General features: G+C 41.2%; 1 long non-coding RNA gene across 2 annotated transcripts; it reads left to right on the forward strand.

Moving 5' to 3' along the window:
- Positions 1-562: 562 nt before the first annotated feature.
- LOC311077664 lies at positions 563-3919 on the forward strand. 2 transcript variants are annotated; one of them, XR_014604955.1, is made up of 5 exons: positions 563-655; positions 1267-1314; positions 1460-1540; positions 1652-1714; positions 1797-3919. It is a non-coding gene; the product is annotated as an uncharacterized lncRNA (long non-coding RNA). The 2 variants fall into 2 exon arrangements; XR_014604956.1 differs by lacking the exon at positions 563-655 and having other exon boundaries at positions 785-1314.
- Positions 3920-12152: the final 8233 nt, after the last annotated feature.

A 12152-nucleotide genomic window follows, 5' to 3' on the forward strand; every position in this document is an offset into this window, starting at 1 on the left:
GACAGAGGTCCACTCAGCAGTGGATTCATCACTGTGAAGTATAGTTCAATTATATTAAGAAATGACAATTTTGTACTGTCTGTTAACTATCACATTACTTGGCACAGTTAGTTTTTTCTTTGTTTGTTGTTGTTGTTGTTGTTGTTGTTTTTGGGTGGGGGAGAGCAATTCATTGTTGCTGCATACCCCTCTGACACTGGGTAGTTGCGCCCCTGAGTATCGGTAATAGTAGTAATACCGTTAAAACCTTAACGATACCCATCCCTATTAGCAGCAATGAATTACAAGTTATGGCCAATTTAACTGTGATTAAATTCAGTGTACGTCTGCCATATGTTGCCACCCCTCAAAAATTCCTGCCCCCCTCTCGCCACCCCATAAATATTTTTCTAGATCCGCCCCTGGTTTCACTCTCATATAAACCAGGAATAAATGATACAGTAACATCTCTCTTCTCAACTACTGCCACTGTAAGCTGTGATGATTGAACACAAACTGCATGTCATGATCAATATGAAAATATGATGTTAATGTCCTGATGCGTCTGAACATTCATCTTCTGCAGCTCCAGTCGCTTCACCAACACTGACTCCAGTCAGAAGCTCAAACTCTGAGAAGACATCAAGCCGAACTACAGCAGCAGCTTCTACACAAGGTTCATGATCACATGATCACTGTCACACATCATCAGTCTCTCGCTTCAGTGGTTTGCACTGGCTCTCACAGACTGCTTTATCATCACACATATTATCATCAAAAAAAGCTCTTTAGTCAGATTTGTCAGTGAGTTTTGATACATATGACCGGTCTTGTACAGTCTGTTGTCTGATGCAAAATAATCATAATATACACCTAGTGTAACTCACGCCACTCCTATGATAAATTAATAAAATCATAGTGAGGATTTATTAAACACAACTCATCCCATGTTAGTATGTCAGAACTGAACTGAGCGTCACACTGATACTGATACGTCATCCCAGCATTAATTTTAGATGGCGTCAATAAATAGATATTCTGCAAACTTAGAAATGCAACTGAACATGAATATCTATGAATGAATAAAGCATCAAATAGATTTATTTTTGGTCAATGGCGATAGTCTTTCTCCTCCTGACACCTTGAGATTGAAGTAAGAAGATAATGATGACAGACTCGTGCACATATTCATAATTTCTGTGATATGAAGCTCAAGTATTATGTGATGATGATGTTGTGTATATGTGGCATTATGTGTTGAACTGAACTAACAGACGTGATCCACAGATCCAGGAGAAACTGAAGTCAGTGTGACTGCTGGATCATTATACAGAGGTACGACACGTTCATTTATACTGACAGCTTTATAACATTAAACTATCAGTCAGTCTGTAAAAGCTTCATCAATAACTGTTGATAGTTGAATACCCTTGACTTCAGTCATGTACAGTTTCTCTTCTTCCTCTCATGTTTCCTGCAGTGATTGTGATTATTGTTGAGATCGCAGTGTTTGCTGCTCCTACTGTGATTCTTCTTCAGATCATCTGTGCAAGAAGAGCTGGTGAGTTTTGAGCCGCATACAATCTGATGATTCACACTCATCTGATCTGGAACAATCTGCAATCATGATAAAAACACATACGAGAGGTCAGTCAATGCTTTTATTTTGCAGGGAGGAAGGACTCGAAGCACCCAGAGGAAATAGAGATGCCGACAATATTACAATAAAATACTGGTGAGTTTTGAGCAAATCTACAACAATATTTACAATAGCAAAAACTTACAGAGGATTGTTCATCATTTTATTTTCTTCTCAGAAAACAAAGAAAAAATTCTGATCACCCTGAAGAATGGGAATTCTATGAAACATCATGGTATTACCTGGTCTCCCCTGTTGATTGTCGCATCTCTTTACAATACAGCGAACCCCATGATTGTAAACTTTGCATTTACTAGTAATTGCTGACTCTATTACTCCAACTCTGAGCGAACTCTCTGCTCCTCACCACGGGGCTTCTCAGGTGCTGCGAGCAAATCACTCCGCCCAAGTAGCAGTGCTTCGCCTTCTGAGAATATAGTTCCCAGTATTTAAACGTTTAAAGATGGCTGTGTCTCATGTGACCTTGTTATTTGTACACGCTGTGACTATACAAATCACAACATGTAAATAGGAAAATGTTGGTGTTATTTTGTCACTTATTGGGATCAGTATGCTAGCTGTAGCCATTTACATCCAGTCTTTGTGCTAAGCTAGGCTAGCGGTGGGTGCGTCAAACAAACTTACAGCACGCACGGAGATGAAAAAGGTTTGTATGGACTCATCTAACTCTGGGGGATGCGGTGAATAAGCTAAAGTCCCAAAAAGTCGAAGTGTTCCTTTAAATGAAAAAAGTTTTTTTTTTTTTTTTTTTTACAAATAAAAGGCCAGATTTATTTTCATTTCCATCCCAGTCAACACGTTGATCTCACAGTGATCTCTCCATATGATCACAATGTGAGTCACAAGTGTAACCTCACAGCGCACTCACTGTGTGCTCATATTATGGCCACAATGTGAGGTCACCCCAGCTAGAAATGTTATTGGACATGAACTTCATCATTTAGACGTCAAATTTTGGTTGAAAATGAAAATTGGGTTGATGTGTTAGGCCGGCTACATACTGGTTGCGTGGCGTGTCTGTTTTTATTTTGGCTCCCATGTTAACAGGTTAGATCTTGCACACCGCCTGCGTGACACACACATCTCAGGTGCGGAAGAAAACGTGTGCAAGCTAGAAATAGAACCGATGCATATTTTTCACGCGACACGCAAGTGTGTTGGAAGCGTTTCCAGGCAAAATAGAATAGGAAAAGATGTTTATATGTCATTTTGATATGAATACATATTAATAAATTATATTTTGATGTTTGAAAGTCTCTAGGTTTTGACATAAATGCAGATATAAATGTAATTTAAAAACAAATAAATAATAATTACCGATTTTCAAATATTGCACCTGTCAATGCAGAACGAAATATTCTGTAGCCTATTTTGCCGTCAAAACTGCCGACATTGTCTTTGCTGTATCGTCACCTAGCAGCAGCAGCGCCACGTCAGACACGTTTCTGGTGTGCAAAGACATAGAAAACGCCACGCTCACGCAACAGAAACGCCACGCTGTGCAGCCAGTGTGTAGCCGGCCTAAACATTAGATGTCAGGCTCCAACTTCATTAAACAACTCCACAAACAGCATCACCAGCTTCACTTATTACTAAAAAAATGTACTTTATTTCTGTCATATGTGTGGAAAAGTTCTTATTGAGATTAACAGAATTAACAGGTTTAGATGATGATGAATGATTTATTGAAATTAATAGTTTGGTTTGATGTCATCATTATGGTGATCAGTGTTTGCTTTAGCTGGTCAGTTTGACTCTTGATGTTTTAATGTTAGTTTTTCTCTGGCTGCTGGAACTGTGTGTTATGGCAAGAACAGTAAGAGAAAATGTGATCAGATGATGTCATCTTTTGATGATGATGATAACGATATAATCATCATGTAGTGCTCTGATCAGCTGATCTCTTCTAAACTGTCATGTGTGTTATTCATTTCATATAATTGATTATAGTAATGTTTCTACAGTATGACATCCAAAAGTGTTTTAATAAAATAAACTGTATAATTACCAGTTGCAATTATAACTGTATAAGTTCCAGCATAGGTGCTTTCTGCACTGGCATCATCTGGTCTGTCAAATGTGTTAATTATGTATATCGTGTCGAGTGCAAGGTGCGCACTTTACTTTTTTCTTTTTGCATCAGCTTTCCTTCATCTGAAAAAAAAAAAAAAGCTTTAATACAGTGCACATATACAGACAGCCTACACAATCATGTGAATGTCTCTAATTGTCCATAAGGCCAAAATAAAAGCAAATGTGATCTTCTGGATCATAACAATCTGTTATGCTTGTGTTTCTTGTGTATGGATACGTCCAGAAAACATTTTTGTGGAGTTGTGAAATGTGGAGCTTTTAGGGTTTGGAGCTGTTATCCGTCCGACTGGCAGGAGTGTGAAGTGGGTGTGGCCAAACTATCGCATGTCACTATCACATCTATTCAAAACTTTTCAAGCAAAGATTTTAGCCAGGGATGGTAAACCTGGTCCTGGAGGGCCACTGTCCTGCAGAGTTTATCTCCAACCCTGATAAACTCTCCTGCCTGTAGCTTTCTAGTAATCCTGGAGACATTGATTAGCTGTGTTTGATGAGGGTCCCAGATAGAAAGAAACCATCAAAACAATGTTAAATCTATGTTAATGTGTCAATGTTAACTGCATTGAATCAACATCACTTTTGCACCCGCAATTAATGTGTGAACTTGTGAATAAAGTCTATAGTCTAAATATAAAGTCTAAATATAACTGAATTTAGTCTGACTGCAACGCCATAGCCTACCTAATGCAGCGACCCATGTGGCGTTTCCTGATGGATCAGGGTCGTTCCTTAACTTCCTTTTCTACGTGCGATTAACACAAGCTCTAAGTGTGTGTGAGTAAGCGCCTATAGCAGGGGTCCTCAACTCTGGACCGCGAGATCCACTGGACTGGCTCACACAGACTGGTTTATTATCACAAATAGTATATTAATATTTTAATAAAAAAGCTGTTTAAATAGATTTGTCACTTTATGACATTTTTATACATGTCTTGTACAGTTTGTAGTCAGAATCAGAATCAGAAAGAGCTTTATTGCCAGATATGTTTGCACATACGAGGAATTTGTTTTGGTGACAGAAGCTTCCACAGTACAACCAGAATAACAGTGACAGGACACAGATAATAAAAATAATAAAAATATAGTAAAATACACAATATACAAAAAAAATAGATTTAAAAAAAAAAAAACAATATACAAAAAAATAGACAATAGATGGTATGTACAGGTATGTATGAACAAATGCAAGGAAATGTAAATAATAAGCCTGGTGTATTAAATAAATAAATGTATAAATAGTGTTTAAATATTGTACTTGTTTATTGCTAAGTGTAGGCATTAAATGTTCATGAGGTGGATTGCCGGAGAGAAGAAACTGTTCCTGTGCCTGGCCGTTCTGGTGCTCAGAGCTCTGTAGAGCCGACCAGACGACAACAGTTCAAAGAGGAAGTAGCGCTTGTCTACTCTTTTGCTACACACTCAAAAGTATGTACTTTTTCTTCACAAAAGGAGTACATACTTTTAAGGGCGTAGTATAAGTAGGCGAGTTGGGACGCAGCATAAGTCTCATAAATCACAGAAATTTATGTTAATGGCAGGGAAAGACTTAATTCCAAACATTAGACCCCTGGGTGTGAGGGGTCCAGGGTGATTCTGCCAGCTCTTTACTCACTCTGGATGAGTACAGTTCTTGGAGAGTGGGGAGGGGTGTACCAGTGATTCGCTCAGCAGACTATCTGAGATCTGATTGCTGAGCTGAACCAGACAGTTCTAGAAGTGCAGAGGATTCAGTGACTGCAGAGTATACTTGTATCAACAGCTCCTGTGACAGGTTGAACTTCTTCAGGTGGGCCTTTTTGAATGTGATTGTCCCACTTCTGGTCCTGATAGATGCTAGCGCCCAGGAACCTGAATGACTCCACTGTTTCCACAGTGCTGTTCATGATGCTGAGAATGGGGAGTGCAGGGGGTTTCTCCTAAAGTCCATGATCATCTCCACTGTTTTGAGTGTGTTAAGCTCAAGTTTGTTATAACTGCAAGAAGAAAATCACACCGTTATGGTGATCAGTGTTTGCTTTAGTTGGGCCCTTGACTTTTTATGTACCCTTATTTTAACACTTTTGAGTGTAGTTAATTTAACACTGGAGTTTTTGCTGTGTATATATAGATGAAGTGTGATCTTGACGCATCTGTCAGTGTAACACTTCTGGAGGTTGTGAATTTGTGGTTTCACAAGCACAAACTTAGTGATGTGATGAAAAAAAAAAGTGTAAATGAAAAAAAAAAATAGACACATAAAAATGACCCTGAGGACACTGTATTGGGTCACTTAAAAATAACTATATTTCATTATGTTGAAATTTTTATCTCTGCCAAATAATCAGTAGCTACAATAGCTGGGTTTCCATCCAAACGTAAAGTTTAGAAATTTTGCGTTTCCATCACTCGTTTCTGGAGAGGATAAATATATGTTTGTATTGATTTGTGTGGAACTGTTCATTTTAAAGCACTTTGTTCAGTGTCAGACATAATACTTCTTTATGGACTTGGTTGGTTTCTGGACGCCACTGTACAGTTCAGCTCACTTTCTGATCCAGAGCTTTTCAAAGTCAACACAGTTTTACACCAGAGATCTTTGCCATACACAGGAGCAAATATATTCTGAAATATAACAAAAATATATGAAATATAAGTATGAAATATATTTATTGGGCCAATTTCAAATATTTGCATATATTCCAAAATATATCCTGAAAATATATTTCAAATATATTTCTTTTGTGTATGGGTTCTGATCGCTTCTTCAGCTGTGTCATAGAGTCAGGACTAAACACTCAGATGATGAGATCAGAGGAAGTTACCAACCAGAGGAGGAGCTGATGATGTGTAAAGGAAGAGCTGTAACTATATATAATGAAGAGAAAGACTGACAGAAACACAAAATGGCTGATAAGTGTGATCTGTGTCTGCTGGGACTGATCATTCTCTCTTCACTTCTCACAGGTAAAGAAATCTGTATTTTCTCTAAAGACGTTTAGTGGAATTAGTCTGGAAAGAGTTCATTTGAACATGCTCAGTTTATTCTTGCACACATTCACATTGTGATCTCAGAGTTGTGTATTGATACACACAGATCATACTGTATTATTCCTGATACTGGACATAGTGTCACTCAAACATCTGATGATGAAGAATTATCTTCATATTAAGAGTGTGTCAGTGATTTGAACAGCTCTCTGATAAAGACTAATCGTTTGATAGAATGATAATTGAAAGCATGAACTAATCATGAACCACTGAAGAGTTATCCTGAACTATGACTGGACACGCATGAATAACGGCAGCCTTAACTACATGTTAGTACATGTTTGATAGTTAATGCTTTCATTAACATTTATGGATAAACCAAATCAAAGTGCCTCTTTAAGAAGGAATAAGAAGTACCTGAACCTCCGTTCTCTGACTTCTGGAAAAGTCACACAACATCAGTTTGGTCAGTTTGACTCTTGGGGCCCTATCTTGCACCCAGCGCAATTGACTTTGTACACTGACGCATGTATCATTCCTATTTTGCACCCGCGCACAGCGCGCTTTTCCCTCCACAGAAGCACGTCGCTAAACTAGGGAATGAACTTGCGCTCCCTGGGCGGTTCAGCGCAAAAAAGGAGGCGTGTTCCGGCGCAAACGTTCCTTCATGCTATTTTGCAGGTTTAGAAAACAATTGCGCCACTAACCAGGAAAAAAAAGTTTAAAGTCAGTGGCGCGTTGTGCATGTTATTCATATGCTATTTTAAGGGCGCATGCTTGGCCATAATCAATGTAGCGTGTGCACAACGCGCATACACTTTGATTCTCTCATCTACACAGAAGCAGCAGTTTTCATTTTTGCAAATCATACATTATTATGATAGATAGATAGATAGATAGATAGATAGATAGATAGATAGACAATTTATTATAAAAGCATACATCTAGCTTACACATTTACCCAAATTATCATACACCTTTTTAACCGAAGTTAATTTGGGTGGGTTTCTCCATCCCCAACGTCCCTGACGAGAGCGTTGCTCTCCTTGGCTGTGAACCGCTCCTGGCGCGCGTCTGGCAAATCCGCCGTTATAATAGGAATCCGCTTTAGAACAAAGCGCGTCTGCTCTTAAAGGGAATGTGAGATGACGCTCTGATTGGTTTATTTCACGTTACGCCCAAACCACACCTATGAATAATGAAGCTACTTCAGACCAACCCATTTTAGATTTGCGCCTGGCGCAAGAGTCATTTATCCCGCTGGGAAAATAGCAACAGCGCCAAGACCCGCCCACAAAGTTACTTGCGCTTTGCGCTTTGACACTTGCGTTTCAGATCGTTAAAATAGGGCCCTTGATGTTTTAATGTTAGTTTTTCTCTGGCTGCTGGAACTGTGTGTTATGGCAAGAACAGTAAGAGAAAAATGTGATCAGATGATGTCATCTACTTGATGATGATGATAATGATATAATCATCATGTTGGGTTCTGATCAGCTGATCTCTTCTAAACTCGTCATGTGTGCTATTAATTTCATATAATTGATTATAGTAATGTTTCTATAGGATGACATCCAAAAAATATGTCATAAAAAAATGTATAAAAAAACACTAAATATTTTGAACTACTGTTTCACTTAGACACACTCAAACCTCAAGAATCGCCGTGGGAATCTCTATAACGGTGACGTGCTTCATGCCGCAATGCATTCTGGGAGCCACTGATATGTATGATGCACCCAGAATGCATTCCTGGCCACCCCCTAGTGGCGCCATTGGTTGTCAGTGCTGTTATCCTTCCTTTAGGAGAACATTCTGGTAACAAAAATAAATTGATCTACAGAAACCATTACAAGAACATAACAACATTGATAGAACAACAACATTTCTATCTGGGATGAGCTCATATTGTGGCCACAGAGAGTGCGCTGTGAGTTACACTTTTAGAGTTACACTTTTAGCTCACTGTGACTCACATTGATGACGTTGTGCCCACATGGTGAGATCACTGTGAGATTAAAGTGTTGACCGAGCAAGTAAAGTCATGACAAAATAATGCATTAACAAATTGTTTTATAAAATATGATTAAATATGCACTAGGATAATATTTGTATTCCTTTACACCACCAGTTCAAAAAAACCCCCAAAAAACTTATTTATTTACATCATTAAACATATACTCAAACTAAAGCCCAAACATACCTGTAAAGACACACATGAGGCACATTCACAATCAAATATGCCACGTACACAAGTTAATTGAAGCATTTACAATTATTAAAAAGCATATATAATTAAAAAAACAAAACAATAGAGTTAATTACTGTACATAACTTCCTGGAAAATTCCCAATTTAAAACTCATGCAAACATGACAATAATTATCAATTCGGTTTGCCAAAGCAGTCAACATATATTAGATTAAAATGCCAGCATTACCGTATAACAACACAACTAACACGCCAAGAGCACCTATTCATGACAAATATTTAGAACGGTGCAAGATTTTTTTGCCATTAATTTAATAGATCTGTTATGGTAAGAATGATGGAAGACCAGGGCGGGATGCAGTTTACAGTCTTTAATAAATAAAGGAAATGGTCCTCAATGAATAATTAGAACACAAATCACAGGCATTAATCAGATTCAGAACAGAAACTGCCAAATGACTGGATCTTAGATAAACAACATAAACTTCCACGAGGGTAGAGACCAGGGACCCCGAGATGCTTTCAACCAGTCAGGAAGAGTGTAGACAGCAGAGAGGGTAACAGCCGTGAGCGGGCGCTGAACAGGTACTCTACAAACAGGCACAGCTGGATAATACACAGTCTAACTCACAGTAGAATAAATAGTATCACTTTCCACAGACAGGACAGGACAGGACAAGACAGGAGCACAGACGTATCTCGCGTGAGGTCATTGAATAATCCGACAACAAGACAGGGCTAGGAAGAGGGAATAAGAAGCTGAGACAATCAAGAGAAAAATGGAACCGGTGAGGAGATGGGAACGAAAGGGGAAACAGCTGTAAGAGATAATGAGCGGATGAGAGGATGTGTGTGCGTGATTGTGTGTGCGAGTGAGTGTGTGACCACAAGAGGGAGACAGAGAAAGAGGAAAAGAACCAGGATCATGACAGTACCCCTCTCTCAACGAGCGCCACCTGGCGCTCCTGAGGACAACTGGCGAGACCGGAGGAAATCATCGATGAGTGAAGGATCCAGGACGTCCCGGGAGGGAACCCAGCTTCTCTCCTCAGGACCATACCCCTCCCAGTCGACAAGATACTGATGGCCGCGTCCCCGACGGCGCATGTCGAGAATCCGGCGAACCCTGTAGATAGGGGTATCATCGACAAGACTAGGAGCACAAACCGGACGAGAAGGGGGACGGATGACTGGCTTGATGCAGGAGACATGAAACACGGGATGAACCAGGCGTAAATTAGGCGGAAGGTGAAGTTTTACTGCGACAGGACTTATGACTTTTACAATGCGGAATGGTCCAACAAAACGGGGAGACAACTTGCGTGATTCGGACTGGAGAGGTAAATTTGAAGTGGATAACCATACTCTCTGACCGCAAGCGTAGCGAGGACTTTTAATTCTGCGCCTAATGGCCCGCAACTGTCATGCGTCTTCTAGCTCGACAGAGAGCAGATCGCACTCTCCTCCAGGTGCGTTTGCAACGGCTAATAAAAGCTTGCACTGACGTAACATTAGACTCAGAGTCTTGGGACGAAAATAACGGAGGTTGATAGCCGAGACAGCAATGGAAGGGCGAAAGACCGGTAGCAGAGGAGAGCAGCGAATTATGGGCGTATTCGGCCCAGGAAAGTTGCTGTGACCAGGACGCGGGATTCTGATGGGTGAGACTGCGAAGCATACGGGCGACAATTTGATTGGCCCGTTCCGCTTGACCGTTCGTTTGGGGATGAAACCCGGACGAGAGGCTAACGGATGCCCCAATCAGGCGACAAAACTCCTTCCAGAATTGAGAAGAAAATTGGGGGCCTCTATTAGACACTATATCAGTTGGTAAACCATGTAGCTTAAAAACATGATCAACCATGATCTGGGCGGTCTCCTTGGCAGAGGGGAGATTAGCGAGCGGAATAAAATGGGCCGACTTAGAAAAATGATCCACCACGGTTAGAATAACGGTGTTACCCTCCGAGAGAGGGAGCCCGGTGATAAAGTAGAGAGCTAAGTGAGACCACGGTCATGTAGGAACCGGTAATGGACGAAGCAGACTGGCTGGAGGGGAATTGCCAGCTTTAGTTTGCGCGCACGTAATGCAGGAGGCAATAAACCGTCGCACATCTCGTTCCAAAGAAGACCACCAAAAGCGCTGACGGATAAAAGCGAGGGTGCCCCGGACGCCGGGATGGGCAGTTAATTTAGAGGTGTGTCCCCATTGAAGGACAGCTCGACGCGCGGACACAGGAACAAAAAGAAGCTCCTTAGGACAGTTGCGCGGGACTATGACTCGAGGAAGAGAACGCTTAACCAGCTTCTCTATTCCCCAGACGGTCGTGCCAACAACACGACCCGGGGGAATAATCTCCTCAGGCTCAGTAGATGAAGAGGAGTCAAAAAGACGAGATAGCGCATCAGGCTTGACGTTTTTGGAACCCGGGCGATACGAGATGGTAAAATCGAAACGGGTAAAGAATAGAGCCCAGCGGGCTTGACGAGCATTTAGTCTCTTGGCCTTACGGATATATTCTAGGTTTCGGTGATCTGTCCAGACAATAAAAGGAACGGGAGCTCCCTCCAGCCACTGTCGCCATTCGCCTAACGCTAGACGAATGGCGAGCAGTTCGCGGTTGCCCACGTTGTAATTGCGCTCAGCAGGAGAAAGACGGTGAGAAAAAAAAGCGCAGGGGTGTAACTTTCCGTCAGCGGCGGAACGCTGGGAAAGAACAGCCCAGACCCCCACTTCAGAGGCGTCGACCTTGACAATAAACTGTTTAGTGAAGTCAGGAGTAAGGAGGATAGGCGCGGTAGTAAAAAGAGACTTTAGAACGTCAAATGCAGTCTGCGTAGATTCTGACCACTTAAACTGGGACTTGACTGAGGTCAGAGCTGTAAGGGGAGCGGCCACTTGACTGTAATTTCGTATAAAACGACGATAAAAATTTCCAAACCCGAGAAAACGTTGTAGCGCGAGGCGAGAGTCGGGCACGGCCCAGTCAGTGACCGCCTGGACCTTAGCTGGGTCCATACTGATCCCCTCTGCCGAGATGACTGAACCTAGAAACGTGACTGAGGGGGCGTGGAAAGAACATTTCTCGGCCTTTACGTAAAGTCGATTCTCCAATAAACGCTGAAGGACACGACGAACATGTTGGACGTGCACCTGGAGTGATGGCGAAAAGATCAAAATGTCGTCGAGGTAGACGAACACGAAGACGTTGAGCATGTCCCGTAGGACGTCATTGACTAAGGCT

Source organism: Abramis brama, assembly GCF_963993115.1.
Source record: "Abramis brama genome assembly, chromosome: 1".
Taxonomy (NCBI): Eukaryota; Metazoa; Chordata; class Actinopteri; order Cypriniformes; family Leuciscidae; genus Abramis; species Abramis brama.